General features: G+C 45.1%; 1 protein-coding gene across 2 annotated transcripts in view; it reads left to right on the forward strand.

Moving 5' to 3' along the window:
- Nucleotides 1–8,818: 8,818 nt before the first annotated feature.
- Nucleotides 8,819–12,916, forward strand: part of TRAF5 (TNF receptor associated factor 5) — a 49,247-nt gene continuing 45,149 nt past the window's right edge. The window contains exon 1 of one of the 2 annotated variants that reach the window (XM_033195264.1): nt 8,819–9,076. The gene's annotated coding sequence lies outside the window, so the exon portion shown is untranslated. Of the gene's footprint in view, nt 9,077–9,156; nt 9,289–12,916 lie in introns of those variants that run through there. The other variant, XM_033195267.1, reaches the window with a different exon arrangement.

The raw sequence follows: 12,916 nt of genomic DNA on the forward strand, positions 1-12,916 counted from the left end.
TGCAGTGCAAAAAGAGATTAATTTCAGTTCAAGATGACAGACTGGACATAGTCTTTTACTTTTCTTTCCCATAATCTCCCCCACCAGTCTTACTGAAATGACAAGAAATAGAAAAACCAAAATAACCCTTAGCAGTGCTAGGAAGCCAGAGGAGGAGCTACCAGCAGATGGGAGTAAATTTATGACAAAAGCCCACAGAATTAAGGAACCTCTAATGTGACAAAGAGCTGAAGCCAGCCTTTTGCTAACAGCCAGCAAAGAACTCAGGCCTTCAGTTGGACAACCTGCCAGGAACTGAATCCTGCCAACAACGATGTGCACTTGAAAATGGATCCTTCCCCAGTTGGGTCTTGAGATGACCAGAACCCAGCTAACACCTTGATTGCAGCCTATGATTAAAGTAGAAGCATCCAGATTCCTTACAGAAACTCTGAGTTAATGTGTGTTTGAGCTGCTAAGTGTTGGCAGTGGTTTGTTTTGCAGCAACAGAAAACTAATACAATGGATAAATACATACCGTGTTAACATTAATCAAAAGAAAGTTGGAGTGACTGTATTAATGTCAGAAAAAGATTTCAAAGCAAAGACTGTCATCAGGGTTAAAGATGGTCATTTAATAATGATAAAGGTGGGCAGTTCATCAAGAGGATTCCTGATAAAACTGCAAGAAGAAATACACAAATTCACCATTATAGTCAGAGATTTCAACACCATCTCTCAATAACTGATAGAATGTGGAAGCCAAAAATTAGAGTATAGAAGACTTGAATAACACACCTTTACCTAACTGAAATGTGGGATCATTCTACCCAACAGCAGAACAAACATTCTTTTCATGTACACATGACATTTTTCTCAATATCAGCACTACTGACATTTTAGGTTAGATAATTCTTTGTTGTGCATTTAGAACGTTGAACAGAATCCTCAGCCTCTACCCACCAGATACCAGTAGAACCCACCTCCCCAGTCTGACAATCGAAAATGTCTCCAGACATTGTCAAATGTCCCATAAGGAGCAAAATCACCTCCAGTCGAGAATCATTGCAATATATCATATTAATAAAGGAAAAAAGCCATATGATTATGTTGATAGACACAGAAAAGATATTTGACAAAATCTAACACCTATTCATGATTAAAACTTAGAAAACTAGGAATATAACGAAACTTCCTCAGCCTGATAAGAGCATCTACAAGGAGCCTACGGTTAACATCACACTTAATTGAATGCTTCCCCTCAGGATGGGAATCAATGCAAGGATGTCTGCACTCACAACTCTATTCAGTGGTTTACTGGAGGTTATAGCCAGTGCAATAGGCAAGAAAAAAGTATACAGATTGGAAAGGAAAAACTAAAATTGTTTTTATGTGCAGATGACATGAAATTGCATGTAAAAAATCGCAAGAAACCTGCAGGAACTAGAATAGTAGTTTTTGCAAGTAGCAAGCTTAAGAAAATCAGAGGATACAAGATCAATGTAAAATCAATTGTATTTTCGTATAATGGCAACAACTGATCTGAGAATGGAATTAAGAAAAATTTATTCATGATAGTATCAAAAAGAAAAGAAATACTTAGGAATAAACAAAAATGTGCAAGACTTGTCTACCAAAAACTATACTGCTGAGAGAAATAAGACCTAAATAACTGTTCATGGATTGGAAGACTTGATATTGTTAAAATGGCATTTCTCCTCAAATTGATTTATAGATTCCATCTAATTCTTATAAAAATCCTAGCAGGCTTATTTTGCACAGACTGACAAACTAATTTTGAAATTTATATGGTGATGCAAAGGACCTAGACCAGGGGCCAGTAAACTTTTTCTATAAACAGCCAAATAGTAAATATGTTAGGCTTTGTGGTCCACAAACTGTTGCAACTCCTAACCTCTGCCATTTTAGTTCAAAAACAGCTAGAGAAAATATACAAATGAACAGACATAGCTATGTGTCAATAAAACTTTATTTACAAAAACAGGCAGCAACTCCTTAAAATAGACAAAACAATTTTGAAGAAGAACAAAATTGGGTGATTGGCACTAACTAATACCCATATTTGTTATAAAGATTCAATAATCCAAGATTGTGATATTGGTATAATGATGGACATACAGATCAATGGAACAAAATAAAGAGTCCAGAAATAGACTCACACATATGTGATCAACTAATTTTCAATGAAAGTGTCAGTGTAATTCAATGGCAGAAATGATAGAATATCTGCATGCAAAAAAAAAACCTCCAATAAACTTTGATCTTTACCTTACATCATACATAAAAATAAACATAAGATGGAACACAGACCTAAATATAAGAACAAAAACGGCCGAGCACGGCGGCTCACACCTGTGATCCCAGCACTTTGGAAGCCCGAGGCGGGAGGATCACCTCAGGTTGGAAGTTTGAGACCAGCCTGGCCAATATGGTGAAACCCTGTCTCTACTAAAAATACAAAAATTAGCCAGGTGTGTGGAGCATGCCTGTAATCCCAGGTACTCGGGAGGCTGAGGCAGGAGAATGACTTGAACCCAGGATGTGGAGGCTGCAGTGAGCTGAGATCGTGCCACTGTACTCCAGCCTGGGTGAGGCAGGGTAAGATTCTGTCTCAAAAAACAAAACAACTATAACTTTCTAGGAAAAAACACAAGAAAATATATCACTGAAGCATGATCCATAAGAGAAAAAAATTGATAAATTGTATTTCATCAAAATTAAAAATGTTACTTTTCAAAAGACACAAGAAAATGAAAAGGTTAGCCATTGGCCAGGAGAAAATATTTGCAAAACACAAGTCTGATCAAAGATTTGTATCCAGAATATACAATGAACTCTTACAATTCAAATATAAAAGCTCTTTCAAATCAATAATAGAACAAAAGAGGGGGGTGGTGGAAGATTTGGATACACATTTGCTGAAGAAGATATGCAAATGGAAAACAAGTACATAAAAAGATGATCACATCATTAGTCATAAAGGAACTGCAAAGTAAAACCACAATGAGCTACCTGTAACACCCACTAGAATAGCTAATATTAGAAAAAACTGACAATAGCAAGTGTTGTCAGGGATGTGAAGAAACTGGAACCCTCTTACATGGATGGTAGAAATGTAATATGATACAACTACTTTGGAAACCTATTTGGCAACATCTAAAAGACTAAATGTACACTTAAAATACAACCCATTAATTTTACTCCTAGGCATCTACCTAAAGAGAAATGAAAATTTATGTGCACACAAAAACTTCTATTCAAATGTTCACAGCAGCATTATTTATAATTGTAAAAACTAGAAATAATACAAATGTCTATCACTTGGGGAATAAACAAAATGGTCTATCAATACAATTTTTTCTATTATGGATCATGCTTTGATAATATATTTTCATGTTTTTTTTCTAGAAATTTATAGTTTTGTTCTTATATTTAGATCTTATGCTCCATCTGGTTAATTTTTATTCATAGTATGAGGTAGTCAACAATAAGAAATAAAACACTATTGACTTATGCACCAACATGGATCAATCACAAAAGTATTTCCCTACTTGACACAAAATGCTACATATTTATTCATATTAATTTTCTCCTTTTTTTTTTTAGATGGAGTTTCGCTCTTGTTGCCCAGGCTGGAGCGCAATGGTGCGATCTTGGCTCACCACAACCTCTACCTCCTGGGTTCAAGTGATTCTCCTGCCTCAGGCCTCCGGAGTAGCTGGGATTATGGGTGCCTGCCACCATGCCCAGCTAATTTTTTTGTATTTTTAGTAAAGAAGGGGTTTCACCATGTTGGCCAGGCTGGTCTTGAACTCCTGACCTTGTGATCCACCTGCCTCTACCTCCCAAAGTGCTGGAATTACAGGCGTGAGCCACGGCGCCTGGCCTTATTCATATTAATTTTCAAAAAAATGCAAAGCTATGGAGACAAAGGAGATCTCTTGCTTGAGGCCAGGGCTCGGGGTGTGGACTGACTGCAAATGGACACAGGGGGTGAGGGATTTGTTCTAAAATATCATTGTGGTTATGGCTGCACAACTGTATACATTTACTAAAATTCATCAATTGGGTGAATTTTATGTTATTAAAAGTACATCAGTAAAGTTGTTTAAACAAGGAAGAAGAAGTATGGAACTGGAAGGGCTGTACAAAAGCTGTATCACAATGAGAGGCCCTCATTTGTGCCAACAGAAAGTAGCATGAGATTTCCGAGGATAGAAGTGGCAAGGTCATGGAATACTGAGGAGTGATTAGAGTCAAAGACCCTTGAACTTTGTGTTTTTTCCCAGGATGGGCCCTTCCTGAGCTTATGCCTTTCTTTCTAATGCTTCTGTCCTGTTTTCTGTGAAATGGAAGATGTGACTAACCAGGGTTCCAAGATCATTGCTTGAAATCTCAGCATATAGAGTAAGCACTGTTCTCAAAAATAAATACCAAATAAATGGTCTTCCTTGTTACCAACCTATTACAAAATGCAAGACCAAACCGATCAAACCTATTATCTTACTTCATGATTCCTAAGGCTAAATAATAACTTTTAAATCTATATTGTAATGCCTTCTGGTGATTATGCAGAATTAATATGTTAAAATGTTTTCCTAGTAGTGATAGGAATTGCATGTGTGAATCTTATTAAAGAAACTGTCAAAGAGGACAGAATTCATACTTAGCCAGGTGTACAATGAAGACAGGAGGCCTAATTTAAAAACAATAAAAGGCCGGGCATGGTGGCTCAAGCCTGTAATCCCAGCACGTTGGGAGGCCGAGACGGGCGGATCACAAGGTCAGGAGATCGAGACCATCCTGGCTAACACGGTGAAACCCCGTCTCTACTAAAAACTACAAAAAACTAGCCGGGCGAGGTGGCGGCGCCTGTAGTCCCAGCTACCCGGGAGGCTGAGGCAGGAGAATGGCGTGAGCCCGGGAGGCGGAGCTTGCAGTGAGCTGAGATCCAGCCACAGCACTCCAGCCTGGGTGACAGAGCGAGACTCCGTCTCAAAAAAAAATAAAAATAAAAATAAAAAAATAAAAACAATAAAAATCTCATTTCTCCAGCCAAGGCTGACCATCAGACAATCAAACCATGAACAGGAATAAGGAAGGGTGTGTTTATGTATCAAGCAGGGGATCCCCTGGAATAAATACATAATATATGGCCATAGGAACAGTACAGGTCTGCTTTTTTAGAGTGGTGCTGACCCTATAACATAGTAGATAACAATAGAGTAAAGCAAGGTAGAACAAAAAAAACATGGTTTTTTTCTTAAGCTCCTGAGTTAAAGGTGCAGCTGCTGAATGCACATACACAGGCTCTTTTGCAAAGGGAGGCTTACAAAAAATTTACATTGGTCCCAAGAGAAGCTCCCTGCCCCATCCCAGTACTCCCTCCCTCTCTTCTTGTGGTGGTCAGCACACTGACAGGCAGAGCTGAGCTAAAGGTTATTTGATGGAAGCAAAGAAACCAGTCATTCATGTCTTGTCTCAATACAACACCTACTTAGTGAGCAAGCTGCGTGTTCTCTGTGCACAAGACCCTGAGATCTCCTTTTTGCCTGGAAGTGGTTTGCTGCTACAATATATCACCCTTTCCATGTGTGTTCTATTACAGACAAAGACTTTCCATTGTAACTTGCAATTGAGTCAAAGGTGCAATCTATGGCCCAAGGAGAGGATTTTCCCTCCTTATCTGATCTCACTGATCTCTAGGTGATGGGAAGTATGAACTTTCGCCCTGCTAACTAACTCACTACATTGATCAGTCTTGTCACAGAGGAGCAGCCTGAGGAAGATAATGCATCCATCTACTATTCCAGTAGGCGGCGTCCTCACCTCTCCATCAGCACCATCTTTACATTGGCAGCCAGGGTTGCAGTCTCTCATCCTAATTTATACAGCAAATTAAACAGCTGAAATCCATGTCTTCGGGCATCTAGAGCAATATTACAGTGTCTAGAAGCAACAGATAAAGGGTTAGCCCTTTCCTTCTGCATAAAACTGTAGTGTAGAGTTCAGCCCTGGTCTTATTTTGTAACTGAATTTAGTTTGAAGGTTGGATTTTGTTCAGTGTTAGATATAATGTTGAACTTAATGCTGAATATTTTCAAAACACTAAAAGTACTAAAATTTGTCTTTAAGTTGTTTTGTTTGAATTCACACCAATCATTTATTTGAGAGGTAGGGTGTAGTGGCTAGGAGTACCAGAACCAGACTTCCCAGAATTCAAATTCTGCCTCTCTCAAACTAATAATTTTGTGATTCCAGGCAAATTGCTCAATAGATAAGATTTTCCATCTATAAAATGGAGTTGATTATTAAATGAGTTAACATGAAAAAATACCGAGCACAGAAACTGGTATATAAAACTTAATAGGCCGGGCGCGGAGGCTCATGCTTGTAATCCTAGTAGTTTGGTAGGCCGAGGTGGGTGGATCACTTGGGATCAGGAATTTGGGATCAGCCTGGCCAACATGGCGAAACTCCATCTCTACTAAAAATACAAAAATTAGCTGGGGTGTGGTGGCGCACGCCTATAGTCCCAGCTACTCGGGAGGCTGAGGCAGGAGAATTGTTTAAACCCAGGAGGTAGAGGTTACAGTGAGCCAAGATCGTGCCACTGCACTCCAGCCTGGGTGGACAGAGCGAGATTCCATCTCAAAAAAAAAAAAAAATCCAAAAACCTTAATAAACGTTAGTTATCACTTGAAGGTATTTAATTTTTTTTATATGAGCATTTACGTACATACAGGATTCAAATTCCACTTTATGATCAACAAGGAAATTGGGACTATGTTATTGACTTCTGACTAATATCCATCTAAAATTCCTTTACCTTTCTACTTAGACTCAGCCCTCAAGTTATGCGGCCCCCATTTCCCACCACAATAAAGATCCACCTCTCTATCCCAGCTTTTATTGCATCATATTTAAGGCTTGCACGTAATTTTTGGAACAGTTGACTGCTTTATTCAGTTGGTGGGGAGAGGAGTAGGAGAGGCAAATCACAGGCAATGACGGGACTAGGGATTCTGAGCATACCTGCATGTATGCATACTAGACACTGACGTTCCAGCCAGTGAAAGGAGATACAACTTCTAAAATCATTATCAACTTTATTATGCTTGGAAGTAATGAGAAGAGAGGCAAGAAGCAGGCAATTGTAAGAGGAAGTGGGTGGGACGTAGTGGCTCGCACCTTTAATCCCAGTACTTTGGGAGGTCGAGGTGGGAGGATTGCTTAAACCCAGGAGTTTGAGACCAGCCTGGGCAACATAGTAAGTCTCCATCTCTTTAAAAAAAAAAAAAAAAAAAAGTAGCTAGGCGAGCTGGGCATCCTGGTGTGTGCCTGTGGTCCCAGCTACTCTGGAGGCTGAAGCGGCAGAATTACTTGAGCCCAGGAGATCCAGCCTGCAGTGAGCTGTGATCATGCCACTGCACTCCAGCCTGGGTGACAGAGTGAGAACCTCTCTCAAAAAATACACACACACACAAAGAGTGGGAAACTATAGTGCATGGCAGAACAGAGAGGAGAACTCGGGTTCACTAAGCACCTACTCTGTGTCAGGTGTACAGGAGTGCCATCTTATTTAATTCTCATGAGAAGATTATGAGACAGATCTAGAATACCGAAGCAACACCCACCAGTGCATCTCCTCCACAGAGCGGTTAATCTAACTCACCAACCAAAAAAGGTTTGGATCTGGATTTCTGGCTCTTTTGAGAAATAAGAGATCAGGTAACAATAGGCTGGCACTGGGTGGTGGCTGCTCCACTAGATCCTCCACCTGCTCTTTAGTGCACCAGCGCCTCCCTCCTTTCTCCATGACCACAACCTCTGCCTCCCTCCTGTATGTTTCCTGCCCAGCTCCTGAGCACATCTGAGTTTTCGACTCCCAAGGGGTATATTATTCTCCCCTTTTATTGACGAGTACTGTAACTGAAACTCAGAACAGTCAAGTACTTTTCCCACGGTGGCCTAACTGAAAGTAAAGGATCTAGATAGAATTGGAATTTTGGTTCATTTCATTTATATAGAATGTATTGCCCTTGGAGAGAATATATTGTAAGAAAGAGCCCAGGTTTAAGAGTGCGCAGACTGAGCGCGGTGGCTCAGGCCTGTTGGGAGGGAGAGGAGGGCGGATCACACGGTCAAGAGATGAGACCAGCCTGGCCAACATGGTGAAACCCCGTCTCTACCAAAAATACAAAAATTAGCCGGGCGTGCTGGCGCATGCTTGTAATCCCAACTACTCGGGAGGCTGAGGCAGGAGAATCGCTTGAACCTGGGAGGCCGAGGTTGCAGTGAGCCGAGATCGAGGCACCGCACTCCAGCCTGGCGTCAGAGCGAGACTACGTCTCAAAAAATAAAATGAAATAAAAAATAAATAAAATAAATAAAGAGAGAGAGAGAGACCTGGATTCAAGTTCCGGTTGCAGAGCTTGCTGAGTGTGTCTCACCTTGGGTACTTCACTCTACGTTGCTGCTCTGGCCCTCAGAGAGCTCATCTGTAAAATGGGGATGACCAGGCCTACTTCACCAGCTTGTTTTGAGGACCACAGGAGATGCTTGGGAAGCCAACCCTTGACATAACGGGGAGCTCTACAACTCTCAGAGATTGGTAGTGTTAGGCCAACAGGCCAACAGCAAGAGGAGGGCTGGCAAATTTGTGCTACCCTGAAGGAAAGTCTGGGAAGGACTGATTTGAGCCAACTTTCAAGGCCTTGAGCAAATAGGTCAACACAGAAAAGGACTGGCTGAGCCTTATCGTGCCTGACGGAAGAGCAAGACGTCCACAATTGGAACGCACGTGAGGGAAATTAGATGACTAGACTTGTAGATACTAACGGTTCTGAAGCGGGTAGGTTAGCTTTCCAACCGCCTGGGTGACGGTCTCAGCCTCCGCCCGACCCCTTCCTGCGCGTCTGCTCTTCCCCTGCGCCCGCCCGCGCCCCTCCGCCCGCGCCCCGGCCCCGCCCCAGGCCTCGCCCCCGCTTCGCCGCCGCCGCCGCCGCCGGGCGCAGCCCAGGAGCAGCTGCGCGCCTGCAGACCCGCCCGGCGGAGGCCGCGCGCCGAGCCCCACGTGAGTCCGGCGGATCGCCGCCCAGGGCGCCCTCGCGGCGGAAAGTCCGGGGTGGGGACACCGACGAGCGCTTTTCATCTTGTCCCAGTTACTTTGAAACCGAAAGCGCCTGCTGGCGTCCGGCCGGTCCCCGAGCGGCAGGGAGGGCGCGAGGCGGCGGCTGGGCCGAGGGAGGCAGAGGGTCCCGGGCTCGCGGGAGACCGGCGGGGCAGGTGACCGCCGACTGCCCCGGGACAGCGGGTGCGGTGCGGAGCGGGTTTTCTTAGCCGGGGAGAGGTGCGGCGAGGGCGGAGACTGGGGGTCCCGAGCTGGGGAGCTGGTCCAGAGGGCGGCTGTGGACCGGAGGGGCCAGGTTCCGTCGGGGTGCGCTGGTGCGGAGGACTTTCAGGCATTTCCCGCACACCCGCACTGCAGACCGGGCCCTGACCCCCTTCCGACCCCGAAGGCACCCCCTCCACCTTTGCAGGGCTTTCCAATCAAAGCAACTCCAGAATGAAACGTCAGGATTGCCAGGAATGGAAGCCTCCACTAACTGTTCGTTTGCGCGTCTTCCTTTAGAAAGCAGATACCCCCCTCCCCCAGAAGGCCAGCTCTAATGAGCCTTGACGCAAACCAAAGTTCGGAGAGGTGGAAGGAGTTGCCCAGAGGCACCCAGAGAACTCGCAGATTCTGAGTTCTCTGTACCAGATTGTCTCCACTTTGTTCCTGTTCTGCAGGGTCTTGGTGGTTCTGAGAATGTTCGGGGCCAAGCTCTTGCCGCGGGTCCCACTGGGCCACTCTGGCCGGCCGACTTTCTCTGCTCATTCTGCCTCCTTCTGCTAAGTTTCCATATTTGGGTATTTCAGATTTACTTTCATGAGAACTCAATTATCTCGCTGTGGCACCAGGCGACCGTTGAGGTTGGAGAAACCAGGCGAGGCTCCCTGCCAGGGTTGCCCCTGCAGCCCCCACCCTCCATAGCCCTGGGCTTTGACCCACCTCCTGTGAAGATAGGCATCTGGTAAACAGTTAATTCTGTAAATATTTATTGGGCAGGTGCTGTGTGAGAACTGGGCTGGGGCCAATGGAATATGATTATTTCCTCCAGAGATACTTGCATTTTAAAAGGGCTCCGGAAGACCTGAGATGCAAAGAAATTAGTTGAACCATTTCTGGGAATAGAACAGTTCTGGGTGTGTGCGAGATAATTTTAGGCAGCAAAAGGCTGGGCTAGGACCTCACAAATCCCAGCACAGCTGCTCTGCCTTATGTACTCACAAAGCTGAAAACAGGGGTGTTAATGTAATTGATGGTTTGGGTGGAAACACTTCCATCCCTAACTCTAATTTGAACTAGAAAGACAGAAATTGCTGCAGGAACGATGCCTGTAAGATGGAAGTAGAAAACGCCTAGCTTCTGTAAAGGTTTTTGATTTTGTTACAGTTACTGTTTTTGTTGTAACTCTATGGAATGGATCAACTCTTAGATCCCTGGGTCCTGGACAGAGGCAGGAGAAAGTGTCTGAGCCAGCATCTGGAACAGGGGAAGTGATGGAGAAGGATACTCTTCCCACGGCCTCTGGGCTGAGGCCTGTTGTGATGGGCAGGGTAGGATGGTGGTGTTTCCCTCTGTCAGCAAGCATCACCTGAGTACTCGCTGGACTTGGGTAGTACGGCGATGGAAAGAATGTGAAAAAGAGCTGCCGTCTACTGAATGTCCTAATGATAGGGACTGGGATGTTTCAGAGGGGGTGATTTGCACAGTCGGGGAGCTAGATGCCTCAGAGTCAGTCTTGTTAGGCTAGCAATGGGAAAGGCACCTCAGTACTTAGACAAACCTTCTGTGATTAGCTCAGCTTTACTGGGGAGGACCTTGAAGGAAAAATAATTGTTTGTAAAACTTGGTCCTTTGCAGAGCATTTTCTCTTTGCTCTTGTCGTTTTGTTCTCATTTTGTCCTCCATGACGCCCTCATGAGTTAGAGCAGGCTTATTCTCTACATCTCTCAGATTGTGAGGGTGAAGCACTGAGGGGGTAAATAGCTCCCTGAGCTCCACTGCTGGACCAGGCCCAGAGCATTGAGGTGTCTGGTTCCCCTGCTCCAGGCCCCTCACCCGGGCTTCTCAGAGAGCCGTATCTGCCCACCTCCTCCTCTGTCTGAGGGGTCAGCAAGGGGACCCAGATTCTGATAATGCCTCTGTGGTCTGTCTCCAGCAACATGGAGCAAGTTCTGCTGGAGGCTCTGGCCTAACCACCACAGGAACAGGCATCTACTCTGTTAGCTCTGCCCAGCCAGGCAAACTCGGGGCAAGACCCGTGTCTGTTTTCATGTGTGTCTTGGAACCTGGCATAGAGTAGGCCTAAACAGATGTTTGCTGAATCGAATGGAATTCATTCAGGGTGTGTCTCCCTTGGGGTCTGAGCTGCCAGGGACAAGTGCTGGGTAGGTTTGGGAGAGAGAGGTTGAGCTCCCAGCAGGACTTGCTTAAATCCAGAAATTAGAATAACACTGTATAGCTTACAAGAAGCCCATCTCATCTGATTAATTTCTCACTACCTCCTCAAGAGAAGGGAGAGGCACATGCTATTCCTTCCACTTTACCTGGTTGCAAGCTGAGGCTCAGAAGTGATTTAAAAGACCTCACAGCATGTAGGGTTGGGGCAGGACCCAACCCCAAGTCTTCTTTCTCCAATTCCTGTGCTTTTCCCATAGTTTATTAACTAAAGGAAGCCAGAATTCTGGGCAGGAGGAGGACGAGAGAACCAGCGAGACAGTCATCGAAAGCTGCCTGACCTTGTCACTGATCGGGGTTAGTGTCTGACTCAGTCTCTGAAGAGCTTTTTTCTGCCCAGGTTGTGGCTTTTTCTGAGGTTCTGGATAGGAGTTCTAGCTCCAGTAGAGGTGTAGCAGGTGAGTGTCTGTGTGTGTTGGGGCAGAGGTGAACATGCTGCAGGGCAGAGGCAGTCCTCAGAGCTGGCAGGCCCCTGCTGCTGCTGCTGCTGCTGCTGCTGCTGCTGCTGCTGCTACTGCCACTGCCGCTGCCACCACTGCCGCTGCCACCACCACCCAGGAGTGGGCCAGCATGAATTTGTTGCCTTGCCCAGATGAAAGCTTTATTTGAAGGATCACACAGCAGCCTTGACCCACATCGCCTCCAGCAAGTCCTATCTTGTGAGAAAGTGGCATGGAGGACCAGGCAGGAGATAAAAGTGAAAGTACTCATTAGTCCTGACAGAGGAACTCAGTCTGTTTCCATTGACAGTGGTGAGCACATTTTGCATATTTGTACCTGGAGGCAGGTAGTGATGCATGCTTGGATCGTGCTGTAGCAAAAGCAGTATATATGCAAATGGTCTGTACACTGTGCAGTATCCATGTGACATGCAGGTCTTAGAGACCCAGTATTAAGTGACAAAGCCCAGTGAGTGCCCTCCCAGGATATCTGTGTGGAGCGAGGGCTGCCATCTCACTTACTTTCAGCAGAGCCCCATGTCTGATTTCTTGACACCACAGGCTCCATCAGCTTCCCTCCTTAGCAATTCAGAACATTCCTGAATTTTTTCCCATGGCGGTTTTTTTTTTCCCCCTCTCAAGGAGAAAGTGCTCTCCTCCAGATCAAGGCAAAAGCACGTTCTCCATCTACACTCCCAAATCAGCTCTCTCCTCCTCCCTCTGAGGCGGGTTCCCTCCCTCCCTCCCACTCACAGACTTCTTCCCTCCCTCCCTCCCACAGACTTCTTCCCTCCCTCCCTCCCACAGACTTCTTCCCTCCCTCCCTCCCACAGACTTCTTCCCTCCCTCCTCCCACAGACTTCTTCCCTCCCTCCCTCCCACAGACTTCTTCCCTCCCCTACAAGCTGAG

This window comes from Trachypithecus francoisi, unplaced genomic scaffold (assembly GCF_009764315.1).
Source record: "Trachypithecus francoisi isolate TF-2019V2 unplaced genomic scaffold, Tfra_2.0 Lachesis_group5, whole genome shotgun sequence".
Classification (NCBI taxonomy): Eukaryota; Metazoa; Chordata; class Mammalia; order Primates; family Cercopithecidae; genus Trachypithecus; species Trachypithecus francoisi.